An 18,358-nucleotide genomic window follows, 5' to 3' on the forward strand; every position below is an offset into this window, starting at 1 on the left:
GCTACATGGTGCAGAATGATTCCCATCCCATGCATGAGACCGTGACAAAGATGTGCAGTACTGTCAGTGACCGGCTACTTCATCCTAAATGTGAGAGGGAGCACTATCGAAAGTGCTTCCTTCCTGCTGCAGTTAGGCTGTATAACCAGCACTGTGCAAAACGGTGAACGACCCAAACAGTGAACTGATAGATCCAAAGTTGTGATAGTCCGGTTACATCTTTTTTTTCATATATGTTTCTACCTACTGTCAATGTAATGCCTTTATGCATCTGTATCTGTACTTGTTCCTGCATTGCTGCTGTAATGCTCTGAATTTCCCCATGGTGGGACGATTAAAGGATTATCTTATCTTATAGTAAAGAATCTGAATAAATATTTCTGCATTTATTCTCTTCCAGGTTTAATCTGGAAGTCAACAAAAGAAGTAATGTGACCTTTTCATTCAGAGAAGGAGCGACACTTTATCATTATTCTGCATAAAGTGTAGAAAGGTCATCCTCTACACAGGGATTTCGTAGGTTTTTACACATTGGATGATCATACATTTTCTGAAGGAGTCCATGGACTGCTAGGTAAACTTTGTTCCTATATTATACAGTATATACTGTGACTCTCAGAGTTTATTAGTGTGTTGAGTCATTTGAACAAGGCAAATATGTATCCGGCTTTCACTCAACATGTCATTGTTTAATCCTTTTGCAGCTAAAGATTTCTGGGCAATTGAAAATCCTATTACCTTGGGTTATTTTTACATGTCAGATATGAACTGTAAAAATCATTGCCAAATGCCTACTCACCTGCCTGTTTTGCCCAGATCTCTGCTGGCACAGAGCAGTCACTCCTGGCAGTGATTCTGCAACATCCGCTGATGTCACATCGACTGAACAACGGCTCCTCTTCTTCTCTGCTCTGTTGATGAGGTGTTAGAGATGGGCGAACCCGAACAGTAAAGTTCAGAATCTGTACCGAACACCTACTGTTCAGGCACGGACACCAAACACAGACTTCACCAGGAAGTCCGTATTACTGTCCGGGTTCGGCTGCCCGAACATCGAGTGTTTGTCACGCTTTCAAATGCATGACAGCACAGCAAACACCTCTTCTGATTGTCAGCGGATGGGACTACTGCTTCCATCATCCGACACCTGCTACCGCGAATAACAGCAATAGCAGGAGCAGCTGATGGGAGTAAGCATTAGCCGGCTCATGCGCTTTAAATACATTTAAAAAATAAAACGGCATGGGTTCCCCTGTATTTTTGATAACCAGCCAGGTAAAACGCAAGCTGGGGGCTACAACCCTCAGCTGTCAGCTTCAGAAAAGTTGATTATCAAGATTAGAGGGATCCCCACACTGTGTTTTTTAATTACTTAAATAATTTAAATTGCTTGGGGTCCTCCCATTTTTGACAACCAGCCTTTCTAAAGCAGACAGCTGGGGACTAGTATTTTCCCCGCAGCCTAAAAATAATAGCCTGCAACCTTCCAGAAAAGGCGCATCTATTAGATGTGCCAATTCTGGAGCTTTGCCCGGCTCTTCCCACTTGCCCTGTAGCGGTCACAATTTTGGTTAATATTTGTGATGTTGATGTCACATTTTTATTGTCAGGTGACATCAAGCCCACGGCTTAGTAATGAAGAGGCATCTTTGAGACACCTATCCATTACTAATCCTATAGTTATATGGTAAATAAAGACACAGCCAGAATAAAGTCCTTTATTAGAAATAAAACAAAACCAAAACACACTTTTACTTTTTTATTTAAAAATAACAAACACAATTAGGTGAGTATAACCCCTTATTCCACCAAAGCCCTTATTCTCCTATAATAAAACAAAAATAAAAAAAACAACAATATCCCTCAACTCTCCGTTGTTGTGTCCCACGCCATAATCCATGTCTGGGGATAAACAGTTAAGAATCACTGGTTACTGAACTGCTGCAAGCGCAACCTCAGTGACCAGCGTTGACGTCATCAAGGTTACCTCCGGTCACTGAGGATGAGTTCTCAGCTGGGCTGAACTACGGTGACCTCGGTGAGATCCCCGCTAGCACCGTGAGAAAAACTCTCATTATGAGTCGGCTAATAAATACACCCAAGCGCCACTCCTGCTCTCGCTGTTATTAGCAGCAGCAGGTGTCGGATGATGGGAGCTGTAGTCCCATCCACTGAGACCAGTGACCGGAGGTAAACTTTATACCTCTGATCACAGCTGAGCACTCACACTGTCTTTTGACAGCGTGGGAACCATCTCTCTAACCAGCGAAGAGGATTTCACTGTGGATCAGAAGCGGTGTTTGCTGCGCTGTCTTGCACATGACAGCGTAGCAAGCACTGGATGTTCGGGCCCCCCATTCAAGTGAATGGAGTCTGAGTTCGGGTTCAGATCCAGGTACTGTTCTGGTACCCAAACCAAAACTTCTTGTAACCCGCCGGACTCTAACATCCCGGTGTCCGCCCATCTCTTCTGCTGATGTCATGCTGATTGACAGTCAGCTCCCTGCAGTTAATCAGCATGACACTGGCAGTGACACCGATTGATAGGGCAGTACAGAAGATCTCCTCTCTTGACGTTGGGCAGCTGAATCACTGGTAGGAGCTGTCAGTGACCACACTGAGCTGGCGATGAGTTAAAACAGGCAGGTAGTTAGAAGCCACCTGACTGTTTTTCTTTATTTGGATGGTAATATTTGAACTGACCAGCGGGTTCCCGACTTGAGCATGACAGCGGCATAGCCACATATTCAGCTGTCATGCATGGGGTGGAAAAGCCAGTCCGTGCACTGCGTTCTGATCTCAAATGGATTTACATGCCCGTCTGGATGCACTTATACCAATGTATTAGACCATTGTGTCCACACAATAGAATGACATATGCTTTGGATTAGACCTATATATTGCTGCTAAGTTAACTAACTACATGAGAACTAAACATAGGGTCAGTCATGTGATCTTGCACAAATAATGTCCGCCCGGGCATTCTGTACAAATACTGGGCTCACACATACCCGACTAGAACTAATATTGATATTTTATTTATGGTAAGCTTTTCTTTTGTCCAACTAAATGACTTTCATTGATCATCTTACCTTTTTTATTTGCATGATGCTTTGAAATCACTCTGATGTTGCAATTTAGCATTTTCGACAAAAATTTGATTGATTAAAGGATTTGATAACTTGTACAAACGTTCAACCCCGGGGCTAAACAAGGACAGGATCGTGCTCACCTATCCAAAGTGTCTGCACTTACCCAGCCATAAACATGTTTTCACATTTTTGTATTCAGTAAACCAACTTTCAATGTCTTGACTTTTTAAGGACAATTTTTTCATGGAATCAATTATGAAATTGACAACATTCATGAAGCTAATAATCCAGAGTAACCAGATGCAACAATGAAGGTGAAGGACAAGTTGCTGAATGGGACAAGGTAAGGAATATTTACAGTTAAATACAACCAAAGTAGGCAATCAGTTGATCCAGATCTGCTGGTAAATCTCTGACTGAACTTGAGATTCTCAACAATGAAGTCTCTTCAGTTCATGGTCTTAAAATGAACACTACCTGTGCGCAAGCAATGGTGGTGGTGTTGGACGGGGCAGTGAAAAGCATTATGAAGGATACCTATTCCAGCGTCGTCCATATCACCTAAATTCAGCATGTATTGATAGTGATATTAGGTCTGCAAGTGCACTGCTGTTGCCATCTTCTTCTGTCTCTGCAGTCAGTCAAGAAGTGGAGGGCAGCACCAGATCAATAAAGGCTAAGAGGTGCCACATGCTAGAAGTGCACTGATACATGCACTAGTGCATTTGCACACCTAATTTGCATATTATTAAAACCCAAATTTCTGCATAACGCTGCAGCAGATGGCATTGAAATAGGTATCTTTCATATGTGATGGGCGTTGCCACTTCGCTATGGCAGTGACAAAAAGAAGTGAACGTTCATGACGTCAGGGTGCAGGTAATTAACCTCTGCTTCCTGGTAGTGTGATGTAATGTGGTGCACTGCAAATAGTCCAGAAAAACTATGCCTGAGGAAGAGGCCTAAGAATCTCGAAAGATTGCTTTGTAACATCATTTATTTTATTTTTGTTACCCATTAAAATTCATCATAACCACAAGATTATCTTGTTTTTCCCAATGAGAGCAGTCTAGATGCCCTGACACATGCCTGATGGGCTCCTGTATGGAGAAACTTTTCATTTACGGAAATGGGCTCACAATTTTACCTAAAAGCACTACTATGAATAAAGCCTTTCCCCACTGCCTGTAATCAGTCTCAGTAAAGCCCCCGTCACACACAGCGAGATCGCTGTGTGTGACACCTATCAGCGACCGGCCCCCCTGCCGGGTATTGCTGATCGTGCTCAAAAACCCTGGACTTTTTTTTGATCGTTGGTCTCCTGCTGGCCAGCACGCATCGCTGCGTGTGGCAGGCGGGAGAGCAACGATCAGCGAGCTCCCAGCTCGTATCCAAGGTAAACAGTGGTTTCTTAGTGCAGTGCGGCACTTAGAAACCCGCAGTGTACCTTAGATACCAACGCGCTGGTGCAGGGAGCTTAGAAACCCGCTGTTTACCTTGAATACGAGCTCCCTGCAGCAGCCCGCTGGTATCTAAGGTACACAGCGACCCGAGCGCTTGTCGTCGCTGCTGCTGATCGCTGGTGAAGCTGTCTGTTTGGCAGCTCACCAGCGATCATGTAGCGACTCACCAGCTATCCTGACAAGTTCAAATCCTAGTCGGGATCGCTGGTGAGTCGCTATGTGTGACGGGGCCCTAACTCTGCTGCTAAAAAGGATGAGGAAGACAAAAAGATATAGGTAGAAGTAAAGAAAAAACTTTGATGGCTGGCACATTGTAGTGATTTGTTTTGGAATGCAATCGTAATCTTGGGTAAATAAAGCACTTTGTAATTTTGCACCAGAATAGTCAAAGTTTATTGAAATGACAGTTTCTGTTTAACTATAAATAAATAGTATATCTCTATTTTACATATATTTTCTTCACCATTATTGCTGATTTATTATTAATGTGTTTTACTTTTAGGGGTGTACAAAAAGACTACCGAAAAGACCTCAAGAATGGCATCAAAGTTCCCTGCTGGTTTGTGCATTTCACCAGAGAAGGCCTGATTGATGGAAACCATACTGATTACATTGTACCTGATATTTTTAGTTTTGGTTGTTAGAAGAGATTGTACTCATCTGCATTGAATCTCAGAGTTTTCATCACTTAATTAACAATATAGTGAATTTTGTACTTAAACGGAATCTATCAGAAGGTTTTTGCTATTTAATCAGAGGACAGCCTCATGTAAGGGCTGGGACACAGATATCAGGGTCTCACTTATTTGGCTGTGTGCTGTTGCTTTCATACAATGACTGTTTTATCACCGGGAGATTATCACTGCCTGGACTGCAGCTCATGTAGGTCATCCCACCACACCCTTCCTCAGATAAGCAGCTCACTGTCAATAGACAATGTACACAACAAGCTGTTGGTTAGCTTTCTGAGCTAAGCTACTTGTTATGTCTAAAAATTCTGATTGTGTCACAACTTCTGCACCCAGTAAACTCCGTGATACATTGTTGGAATCAGGGCCTCTTTTCTTATATTATGCTGCTATCAGATGAGATAGCAAACCCTGGTGGCAGATTCCTTTTAAAGATGCACTCCAGCTATTTTAATGTATTTATACAGTATAGTGCAGTGTAGGCTATGTTAGAATAGTAAAGAATACTGCTGATATTGGCCAATCAGAGAGCAGCTTTTGTTTTTCATGAGAAGAATACAAAATGAAAGCTGCACTGTGATTGGTTACTATAAGCAGCAAGAACAGGGATTTGTGTAGACCGCTCCATAAGTCATCAGTTACATCTTTAGCTGCATGGGAGGCTTTACAGAAAGGCAGGGAAGGTGGAGCAATATAGTGAGGATAGGCGTCTGACGACTGTCAAGAGGGTTTTGATAGATGGTGACTTTGGTGGGTAGATTTTAGCTCATGAATTGAACTGTTTTTTTTACTTTTCATCATATGACTCAATTTCCTATATTGAAGGAGAGAAAAAGGTATAAGTGTAGCAAAAGTGGGATATAATAAATTAAACAATGACTATACTGATGGTAAGTACGCAAAGAAAAGTACCTGAAATATTTCTTTACGCTGTGTGCCCAGGAGTTTTTGATGCTGCAAATTTTCCCTGCTTCAAAAATCTGCCATCTTACAGTTCCAGCATAGTGGATGGGATTTATAGAAACTCTCACTCCCACTGTACTTTTTTTTCATATACTTTGTAAACTGACATGTGGTGTTTGTTTCAAATCTACAACATGTGCAGACTACATATATTTTTACCCGAGGATTTTCCACATCTAATGCAATTCTCTGGGGAACATTTGCACAAACAGTGGAGAAAAAAGTATTTAGTCAGCCACCAATTGTGCAAGTTCTCCCACTTAAAAAGATGAGAGAGGCCTGTAATTGACATCATAGGTAGACCACAACTATGAGAGTCAAAATAAGAAGCCAAATCCGGAAAATCACCTTGTCTGATTTGGCAAGATTTATTTTGCAAATTATGGTGGAAAATAAGTATTTGGTCTTCACAAGGTTGGCATACACTGTTGGTGGTATGTTGGCCCATTCCTCTATGCAGATCTCCTCTAGAGCAGTGATGTTTTGGGCCTGTCACTGGGCAAAACACACTTTCAACTCCCTCCAAAGGTTTTCTATGGGGTTGAGATCTAGAGACTGGCTAGGCCACTCCAGGACCTCCATATGCATCTTACGAAGCCACTCCTATGTTGCCCTGGTGGTGTGCTTGGGATCATTATCATGCTGAAAGACCCATCCACGTTTCATCTTCAATGCCCTTGCTGATGGAAGAAGGGTTTACACTCAAAATCTCACGATACATGGCCACATTCATTCTATCATGTACACGGATCAGTTGTCCTGGTCCCTTTGCAGAGAAACAGCCTCAAAGCATGATGTTGCCACCCCCATGCTTTACAGTAGGTGTTGTAGATTTTTGATTGATATAGATATATATCTCTGTGTGTGCTGCGGCCTGTCCTAATTAGACAGAGTCTTATTGAGCGCTCAGAGGAAAAGAGGAAGCTACACTTGGTTAGCAACAACTCATTCCAGCAGAACTCTGTCAGTTTATTCACATTCATGGTTTTTTATCAGTTCGTACAAAGGATTAGTTACTAACATAAAGGCTGAACTTCTAATCTAATTGGTCAGTTTAAATACATGAACATATATGGGCGTCCGACCTAAGGTGACTTAAGAATCAGATGATATACTGCTGTCCCTTGTCTTACAATGTCAGCAATGTTCTGATATTGGCTGGCACATCTGGCCTTACTTCCTCTTCTGTATGTCTGCTAGATATTTCTCATGGCACAAGACAATGCTATCACGTAGGTTGTCCAGACAGGCTTCATGGGGTTAGGTCATCTTTAGCCACTGATTATAAAGTTCAAACTGTAAATATGTATCTGTGTGCATATAAGAGTATATAAGTATATATCAGTATATGCAGTATATAGCCTATAGCAGGCAAGTGAGATCTAGATGGAATACATATATATTTCTGTTATGAATGAGTCACCGTAGGAGGCAAAAACAGAACTGCTAGCTAAGTCCAGAAAACCAGAGAGGTTGGCAGCTATCGGATTGCAGACCCCTGATCCTATCACAACAACTAACAGTAGCCGTGGGGGGTTCCTACGATGCCCTAGACCCCTCGATCACAGCCGGAGAATTAAATAGGCCTAAAGAAAGAAAGGGGAAATCTAAACTGCCCCAGAGCAGACCCCAAAGCAATAGGCAGCCCCCAACATATAATGACGGTGAAGCAAGATGAAAACACTAACACAGACAGAAAGATAGACTGAGCCAAGACAGGGCCCAAACTACCTAGATAGGAAAGGATAGGAAGGCTGCTGTCTGCAATCCGTGAAAAACCCTATGAAAATAAGAGCCAACAGACTGACAGTGAAAAAGGCCCTGAAGACGCTAGGCTTCAAAAAAGCTATGTCAGTACTCCGGAATATTCTGAAGACAGAGCAACCGGCAAAAGGAGATTCAGCTCATCCCAGCAGGGAATGGCAGAATCCAGAAAAGCAAGGAAAACAAAAACAAAACATAAATGCAAACAGGCAAAGCAGAAAACTTAGGTTTAGGGAAGCAGGAATCAGACTGGTGTCCTAGAAGTCCACAGAGAAATCACCCGCAGGGCAGAAGGGCGTCGGCAGCCTTATATCCAGTCAGTGACTCCACTCAGCCAGTCATCCTCACTAGACTCAGGTGCCTGATAATCAGGCTCATCACCTTCCTCCACCAGAATAGGGAGTTCACCACACCTCAGTGACGAAGGGGAAAACGAACTCACAACAGTACCTCCCCCATGAGGAGAGGTCACCGAACCCTCAACCACGCCACCAGGGCGATCAGGGTGAGCCCGATGAAAGGCACGCACCAATCTTTTGGCATGAATATCAGAGGCAGAGACCCAGGAATTATCCTCCTGACCATAACCCTTCCACTTAACCAAATACTGGAGTCTCCATCTAGCCAGACGGGAATCCAGTATTTTCTCTACCTCATATTCCATGTTCCCTTCAACCAATACAGGGTCTGGAGGTGCCACCCCAGGAACAACTGGTTCAACAAACCTCTTCAACAAGGACTTATGGAACACATTATGGATTTTAAATGTGACCGGAAGAGCCAAACGAAAAGAGACCGGATTAATAATCTCCAAAATCTTGTAAGGTCCAATAAATCTAGGCTTAAACTTAGGAGAAGCCACCTTCATAGCAATATTTTTTGATGATAACCACACCATATCACCAATCTTAAACTGGGGACCAATGGTCCTATGTCGATTAGAAAACCGCTGGGCCTTTTCCTGGGAGAGAGATAACTTATCCACCACTTGGTCCCAGATCTGGTGCATTCTCTCCACCACAGTGTCAACACCTGGGCAGGCAGAAGGCTCCACCTGCCCTGAAGAGAATCGAGGATGAAACCCAAAGTTACAAAAAAAAGGTGACATCAAAGTGGCAGAACTATCTCTATTATTTAAAGCAAATTTGGCCAAGGGCAAAAATGAAACCCAATCATCCTGATCAGCGGAAATAAAACATCTCAAATACGACTCCAAGGTCTGGTTTGTTCTCTCTGTCTGCCCATTGGTCTGAGGGTGAAAAGCAGAGGAGAAGGACAACTGAATTCCCAGCTTGGAACAGAAAGTCCTCCAAAATCTAGACACAAACTGAACTCCTCTGTCAGATACAATGTTCTCAGGAATCCTGTGCAAGCGAACCACCTGTTGCAAAAACAGGGGCACCAACTCAGAGGAAGATGGCAACTTAGGGAGTGGTACAAGATGAACCATCTTAGAGAACCTATCACAAATCACCCAAATAACAGTCATTCTTTGAGAAACCGGCATATCAGAGATGAAATCTATTGAAATATAGGTCCATGGCCTCCTGGGGACCGGCAAAGGCATCAACAACCCACTAGCGCGAGAACAAGATTTAGACCGGGAGCAAGTCCCACAGGACTGCACAAAATTCCTGACATCATGAGACAAGGTGGGCCACCAAAAAGAGCGACTCACCAGATCTCTAGTACCACAAATACCTGGATGACCAGCCAATGCAGAGCAATGAACTTCAGACATCACTCTCTTCTTCCACTGGTCAGGAACATACAACTTTCCACTGGGACAACGCTCAGGTTTGTCCTCCTAGAACTCTTGCAGAGCAAGTCTCAAATCGGGCGAGATGGCAGAAAGAACTACCCCTTCGCCTAAGATGGTAGCAGGCTTGGTCACCACAGGAGAATCAGCAAAGAAACTCCTAGAGAGGGCGTCTGCCTTGACATTCTTAGTTCCAGGAAGAAAAGAGACCACAAAATCAAAACGTGTAAAAAACAAGGCCCACCTAGCCTGTCTAGGGTTCAAGCGTTTAGCCGACTCTAGGTAAATCAAATTCTTGTGGTCAGTGAGGACCACAACTTGATGTTTAGCTCCCTCCAACCAATGTCTCCACTCCTCAAATGCCCATTTCATGGCCAACAGTTCCCGATTCCCCACATCATAGTTACGTTCAGATGGAGAGAACTTTCGGGAAAAGAAAGCACAGGGATTCATTTTAGATGTTACAGGATCCTTTTGGGACAAAACAGCTCCTGCACCAATCTCAGAAGCATCCACCTCTACCTGGAACGGGAGTGAGACATCAGGTTGCCGCAAAACCGGGGCGGAGGTAAATCTTCGCTTCAGCTCCTGAAAGGAAGCAACAGCCTCCGGAGACCAATTCAACACATCAGCACCCTTCTTAGTCAGATCAGTCAATGGCTTGGCAATACTAGAAAATTTTGCTATAAATTTCCGATAAAAACTAGCAAAACCCAAAAACTTCTGGAGGGCCTTCAAAGAAGTGGGCTGAACCCAATCATAAATGGCCTGTACCTTGGCCGGGTCCATTTCAATAGTTGACGGAGACAAAATAAATCCCAAAAATGAAATCCTCTGTACTCCAAAAAGGCATTTCGATCCTTTGACATACAGGGAATTCTCCCTCAAGATCCGGAACACAGTCCGAATATGTTCCACATGAGAATCCCAATCCTTGGAGAAGATCAAAATATCATCCAGATAGATAATCAAAAATTTATCGACAAAGTCTCGGAAAATATCGTTCATGAAGCACTGGAAGACAGAAGGGGCATTAGTGAGCCCAAAAGGCATCACCAGGTACTCAAAATGTCCCTCCGGAGTATTAAACGCCGTCTTCCATTCATCCCCCTGCTTAATGCGGATAAGATTATACGCCCCCCTGAGGTCAAGCTTGGTAAACCAGCAAGCACCTCTAACTCTAGAGAATAGATCCGAAATCAGGGGTAACGGATACTGTAAATAGTAATTTTATTGAGGGCACGATAATCAATACAAGGCCTTAAAGAACCATCCTTTTTGGCCACAAAAAAAACCCCGGCACCTAAGGGTGAAGAGGATGGTCTAATATGACCCTTCTCCAACGCCTCCTTAATATAGGACCGCATAGCCTCGTGCTCGGGTACAGATAAATTGAAGAGCCGACCCTTGGGAAATTTACACCCCGGGCTTAGTTCAATAGCACAGTCATAACTCCTATGAGGAGGCAAGGACGCAGACTCATTCTCACTAAATACATCATAAAAGTCCGCCAAATAGTCAGTAATATCATGCGACTGAGGAGAGGTGGAAAAAACCGGAGCCTCACTAAAGGCACACCGACAACCCCAACTCACCACAGACACAGACTTCCAATCCAAAACTGGATTATGAATTTGCAACCAGGGAAACCCCAGAACAACGGCATCATGCAGACCATGCAACACCAAAAATCTGCAATTTTCTTGATGGTCTGGGGCGACCCGCATGACCACCTGGGTCCAAAACTGAGGTTTATTTTTAGCCAAAGGAGTAGCATCAATCCCCCTCAAAGGGATAGGCGTCTGCAGAGGTGTCATCGGAAATCCACAACGTTTAGCAAAATCCAAGTCCATTAGGTTTAGCGCTGCTCCCGAATCCACAAAAGCCTTGGCGGAAAATGTGGACAGGGAGCAGATCAGAGTAATTGCCAGAAGAAACTTAGGTTGAACACCACCAACAGAAAACGTGTGTGCAAAGCGTTTCTCTCGTTTAGGCAAACAGAAATAATATGCGAGGCATCTCCACAGAAAAAACACAGCTTATTAAGCCTTCTGAACTCCTGACGTTGCGCCTTAGACAAAACTCTATCACATTGCATAGGTTCAGACGTCTGTTCAACCGGTGGCAACACCTCTCGTGCAATCCTGCGTTCACGTAAACGCCGATCAACCTGAATGGCTAATGACATAGAATCGTCCAGACCAGAGGGAACAGGAAATCCCACCATAGTATCTTTTACGGCTTCTGACAAACCCTTCAGAAAGAGAGCAGCCAAGGCATTATCATTCCAGGTAGTAAGGACCGCCCACTTTCGGAACTTTTGACAGTACAACTCTGCAGAATCTCGACCCTGGTTTAATGCCAACAGGGTCTTTTCAGCCTGATCAATAGCATTAGGTTCGTCATACAACAACCCCAAAGCTTGAAAGAATGCGTTCACATTAGTCAGAATAGGATCATCTGGTTTCAAAGAAAACGCCCAATCCTGGGGATCGCCACGCAGCAAAGAGATGACAATTTTAACCTGCTGCGCAGAGCTCCCTGGTGAGTTAGGCTTCAAGGCAAAAAATAATTTACAATTATTTTTGAAACTTAAAAATTTAGATCGATCCCCAAAAAATACATCATGTGTAGGGATCTTTGGTTCAACAGCATGCGAACGAGCAAGGTAGGCGGAAATTCCCAGCACTTCCGCAGCGAGCTGCTCCACACGATCAGACAATTGCTTTATCTCCATTGAGAGAAAAAAAAAATTCCCCCTACGGCCTCAGAGATATAGAGGAAAGAATATGCACACACTTTTTTTTTTTTAAAACCCAATTCTTTCCTGCTATTGAGTACCCTAGGATCTGCGGTATGGCGGGTGATTCTGTTATGAATGAGTCACCGTAGGGGGCAAAAACATAACTGCTAGCTAAGTCCAGAAAACCAGAGAGGTTGGCAGCTATCGGATTGTAGACCCCTGATCCTATCACAACAACTAACAGTAGCCGTGGGGGGTTCCTACGATGCCCTAGACTCCTCGATCACAGCCGGAGAATTAAATAGGCCTAAAGAAAGAAAGGGGAAATCTAAACTGCCCCAGAGCAGACCCCAGAGCAATAGGCAGCCCCCAACATATAATGACGGTGAAGCAAGATGAAAACACTAACACAGACAGAAAGATAGACTGAGCAAAGACTACCAAACTACCTAGATAGGAAAGGACAGGAAGGCTGCTGTCTGCAATCCGTTAAAAACCCTATGAAAATAAGAGCCAACAGACTGACAGTGAAAAAGGCCCTGAAGACGCTAGGCTTCAAAAAAGCTATGTCAGTACTCAGGAATATTCTGAAGACAGAGCAACCGGCAAAAGGAGATTCAGCTCATCCCAGCAGGGAATGGCAGAATCCAGAAAAGCAAGGAAAACAAAAACAAAACATAAATGCAAACAGGCAAAGCAGAAAACTTAGGTTTAGGGAAGCAGGAATCAGACTGGTGTCCTAGAAGTCCACAGAGAAATCACCCGCAGGGCAGAAGGGCGTCGGCAGCCTTATATCCAGTCAGTGACTCCACTCAGCCAGTCATCCTCACTAGACTCAGGTGCCTGATAATCAGGCTCATCACCTTCCTCCACCAGAATAGGGAGTTCACCAGACCTCAGTGACGAAGGGGAAAACAAACTCACAACATATTTCCATAACATAGGTATGGTGTTCTTTGGATGCAACACAGCATTCTTTCTCCTCCAAACACGACGAGTTTTGTTTCTACCAAACACTTCTAATTTGGTTTCATCAGACCATATGACTTTCTCGCAATACTCTTCTGGATAATTGAAACTTCAGACGGGCCCGAACATGTACTGGCTCTTTTTATATGTTCTTTTTGTTTGTGTAGAACAGCATTATTGAATTTGATCTAGATGCCATAATTTGATTTATGTATACTTCTAGGAAATCATTGTTTGATTGGAATAGTTAGACATACTTCTTGCTTATGTTTTGCATCTCCTACAAGGGATTAACTTTTGTTGATGTACTAGCTTAAGCAGGGGGACACGTCTGGCATTGAAGGATTTGAGTCCCTGGCGGCGTAGTGTGTTACTGATGGTAGCTTTTGTTACGGTGGTCCCAGCTCTATGCAGGTCATTCACTAGGTCCCCGTGTGGTTCTGGGATTTTTGATCACTGTTCTTGTGATCATTATGACCCCACAGGGTGAGATCTTGTGTGGAGCCCCAGATCGAGGGAGATTATCAGTGGTCGTGTATGTCTTCCATTTTCTTATTATTGAACCCACAGTTGATTTCATCACACCAAGCTGCTTCCCTATTGCAGATTCAGTCTTCCTAGCCTGATGTAGGGCTACAATTTTGTTTCTGGTGTCCTTCGACTACTCTTTGGTCTTCACCATAGTGGAGTTTGGAGTGTGACTGTTTGAGGTTGTGGACAGGTGTCTTTTATACTGATAACAAGTTCAAACAGATGCCATTACTACAGGTAATGAGTGGAGGACAGAGGAGCCTCTTAAAGACGAAGTTACAGGTCTATGAGAGCCAGAAATCTTGCATGTTTTTAGATGACCAAATACTTATTTTCCACCATAATTTACTTAGTAACATAGTTATTAAGGTTGAAGGGAGACTTTAAGTCCATCTAGTTCAACCCATATCCTGTCCTAATCTGCCCTAACATGTTGATCCAGAGGAAGGCAAAAAAAACCCATGTGGCAAACAGTAAGCTTCACATTGGGGAAAAAAATTCCTTCCCGACTCCACATACGGCAATCAGACTAGCTCCCTGGATCAACGCAATATTAAGGAAACTAGTGTATATACCCTGTAATATTATACTTTTCAAGAAAGGCATCCAGTCCCTTCTTAAATTTTAGTAGGGAATCACTCATTACAACATCATATGTCAGAGAGTTCCATAGTCTCACTGCTCTTACAGTAAAGAATCCGCGTCTGTGAGTATGCTTAAACCTTCTTTCCTCCAGACGTAGAGGATGCCCCCTGTCACCGTCACAGGTCTAAGAGTAAAAAGATCATTAGAAAGGTCTTTGCACTGTCCCCGCATATATTTATACATTGTAATAAGATCACCCCTAAGCCTTCCATTCTCCAAACTAAATTACATAGTTACATAGTTACATTGTTTTGAAGGCTGAAGGAAGACCTTATGTCCATTTAGTTCAGCCTGTTTTTAGTGCAGCTGTTCTGCATTGTTGATCCTGGGGAAGGCAAAAAACCCACAGAGTAGCAGCCTATTTTCTCCATAGAGAAAAAAGTTCCTTCCCCTAAGCTGGGTCAGCCATCTACCTATAATATTCTGTTATTCGTAACCTTCTATACTGTTACTCACAGAAAAGCCTCCATTCCTTTCTTAAATTCATTCAGTGAGTTGGCCATCACCACTTCCTCAGGAAGAGAATTCCAGAGCCTCACTGCTCTTACCGTGAAGAACCCTCTTCTATGCTGGTGCAGAAATTGTCTTTCCTCCAAACGAAGCGAATGCCCCCTTGTTCTTGTCACAGTCCTTGGTACAAACAGTTCATTGGAGAGATGTCTGTATTGCCCTCTAATATACTTGTACATATATATTAAGTCTCCCCTAAGTCTTCTCTTTTCTAGAGTAAATAGACCTAATTTTGATAACCTTTCTGGGTATTGTAGTGAACCAACTCCATTTATCATTTTAGTAGCCCGCCTTTGAACCCTTTCAAGTTCAGTAATGTCTTTCTTGAGCACCGGCGTCCAAAATTGCACACAATACTCCAAGTGTGGTCTGACGAGTGATTTGTACAGAGGGAGAATTATGTTTTCATCTCGTGTCCCCAGACCTCTTCTAATGCATCCCATGACCCTATTTGCTTTGGTGGCAGCTGCCTGACACTGGGCACTCCAATTTAGCTTCTTATTGACTAAGATGCCTAAGTCTTTTTCCATGTCTGATTTCCCCAGCAGTTTCCCATTTAGTAAGTAATTGTAGCATCTGTTTTTCCTTCCCATGTGCATAACCTTACACTTATCTGTGTTAAACCTCATTTGCCATTTTTCAGCCCAATTCTCCAATTTACTCAAATCTGTCTGTAGTTGCAAGCTGTCCTCCTTTGTGTTAATGACCTTACATAGTTTTGTATCATCTGCAAATACTGATATTTTACTGTGTAAGCCATCCACTAGATCATTAATAAATATATTAAATAGTAGGGGGCCCAATACAGACCCCTGTGGTACCCCACTAGTAACCCTGGCCCAATCTGAGTATGCCCCATTAATAACCCCTCTTTGTTTTCTATCACTAAGCCAAACCTACCCATCTACACACATTTTCCCCTAGCCCAAGCTTTCTCATCTTACTTACCAATCTTTTATGTGGGACAGTGTCAAATGCTTTAGAGAAGTCGAGATAAATGACATCCAATGATTCTCCTTGGTCCATTTGAGAGCTTACATCCTCATAGAAGCTGATCAGGTTAATTTGACAGGAGCGATCCTTCATAAATCCGTGTTGATATGGAGTTAAACATTTATTAACATTGAGATATTCCATAATGGTATCCCTTAGAAACCCTTCAAAAATTTTACCCACAACAGATGTTAAGCTTACCGGCCTATAGTTTCCAGGTTCCCTTTTACACCCCTTTTTGAATTTTGGTACCACATTTGCTTGCCGCCAATCAAAAAGAACAGACCCTGCTTCTATAGAGTCTTTAAATATAAGGAATAGAGGCCTGTCTATGACATTACTTAACTCCCTTAACCCCTTCCTGACATCCGACGTACTATCCCGTCCACGGTACCCGGGCCCGTATGACCGTGGACGGGATAGTACGTCTACCGCGATCAGCGGCGCCCACGTGGTGAGCGCCGCTGATCACGGCCGGGTGTCAGCTGATTATCACAGCTGACACCCGGCACTATGTGTCAGGGGCGGTCACGGACCGCCCCCGACACGTTAACCCCTTGCACACCGCGATCAAACATGATCGCGGTGTACCGGGAGTTAAAGGGAAGCATCGGCAGGGAGGGGGCTCCCTCCGTGCTTCCCTGAGCCCCCCACGGCAGCGCAATGTGCAGCGCTGCTGCGGGTGACTCCTATCCTCCAGGCCCCCCAATCCAAGATGGCGACGGGGGCCTTCGGGGACCTGAGGAAGCTGGCTTCCTCAGTGCCTGCAAAGCGCAGGCAAGAGGAAGTCTTCTTCAATGCCTGTGACAGATTGCTGATCTGTCACAGGACAGTGATGTCCCACCTGGGACTATGTAATAAAGTAAAAAAAAAATTTAAAAAAAATGTAAAAATAAATTTAAAAAAATCGCCAAATAAATTAGAAAAAAAAAAAAATATTCCCTCAATAAATCCATTTTTTGGAAATAATAAAAAAAAAACTAATAAAAGTACACATATTAGGTATCGCCACGTCCGTAATGACCCGCCCTATAAAACTGTCCCATTAGTTAACCCTTTTAGCGAACCCCTTAAAAAATAAAAATAAAAAACGAAGCAAAAAATAATGATTTATTATCATACCGCCAAACAAAAAGTGTAATAACGCGCGATCAAAAAGACGCATATAAATATCCATGGTACCGCTGAAACGTCATCTTGTCCCGCAAAAAACGAGCCACCACACAGCATCATCAGCGAAAAAATAAAAAAGTTATAGCTCACAGAATAAAGCGATGCAAAAATAATTATTTTTTATATAAAATAGTTTTCATTGCATAAAACCGACAAAAACATAAAAAAACGACCTAAATGAGGTATCGCTGTAACCGTACTGACCCGAAGAATAAAACCGCTTTATCAATTTTACCGCACGCGGAACGGTGTAAACGCACCCCCCCAAAAGAAATTCATGAAACGCTGGTTTTTGTTCATTCTGCGTCCCAAAAATAGGAATAAAAAGCGATCAAAAAATGTCACGTGCCCGAAAATGGTACCAATAAAAACGTCAACTCGTCCCACAAAAAATAAGACCTCACATGACTCAGTGGGTCAAAATACGGAAAAATTATAGCTCTCAAAATGTGGTGATGCAAAAACTATTTTACAATAAAAAGCGTCTTTTAGCGTGTGACAGCCGCCAAACATAAAAACCGCCATAAATAGTAAGTCAAACCCCCCGTTATCACACCCTTAGTTAGGGAAAAATAATAAAACTAAAAAAAAAGTATTTATCTCCATTTTCCCGTTAGGGTAAGGCTGTGTGCACACGCTGCGGATTAGGTGCGGATTCATCCGCGCGGATTTTGTAAAATCCGCAGGTGAAACCGCAGGTCAAAAGACCTGCAGTTTTACCTGCGGATTGCTCTGCAGTTTTGTCCTGCGGTTTTTCATCTCCTCAATAGAGGAGATGGCAAACCGCAGGAGAATCCGCAGAAAGAATTGACATGTCAATTCTTTCTGCGGATTGAAAACCGCAGATAATCCGCGCGGAAAATTCCGCACCGTCTGCACTGCGGTTTTTGATTCCCATAGGGAATCATGGTACTGTACACCGCAGCAGAAACTGCTGCGGGTCCGCAGCAGCCAAAACCGCTGCGGAACCGCAGCAAAATCTGCAGCGTGTGCACACAGCCTTAGGGTTAGGGCTAGGGTTAGGGCTAGGGTTAGGGTTAGGGCTAGGGTTAGGGCTAGGGTTA

At 43.4% G+C, this 18,358-nt stretch overlaps 1 long non-coding RNA gene across 1 annotated transcript; it reads left to right on the forward strand.

The window, feature by feature from the left end:
* The first annotated feature begins 412 nt into the window (after positions 1-412).
* LOC141088365 (uncharacterized) lies at positions 413-5,085 on the forward strand. Its single transcript, XR_012231927.1, has 3 exons — positions 413-574; positions 3,324-3,435; positions 5,058-5,085. It is a non-coding gene; the product is annotated as an uncharacterized lncRNA (long non-coding RNA).
* Positions 5,086-18,358: the final 13,273 nt, after the last annotated feature.

Source organism: Dendrobates tinctorius, unplaced genomic scaffold (genome assembly GCF_039654945.1).
Source record: "Dendrobates tinctorius isolate UK_male_01 unplaced genomic scaffold, ASM3965494v1 ptg000038l, whole genome shotgun sequence".
NCBI lineage: Eukaryota > Metazoa > Chordata > Amphibia > Anura > Dendrobatidae > Dendrobates > Dendrobates tinctorius.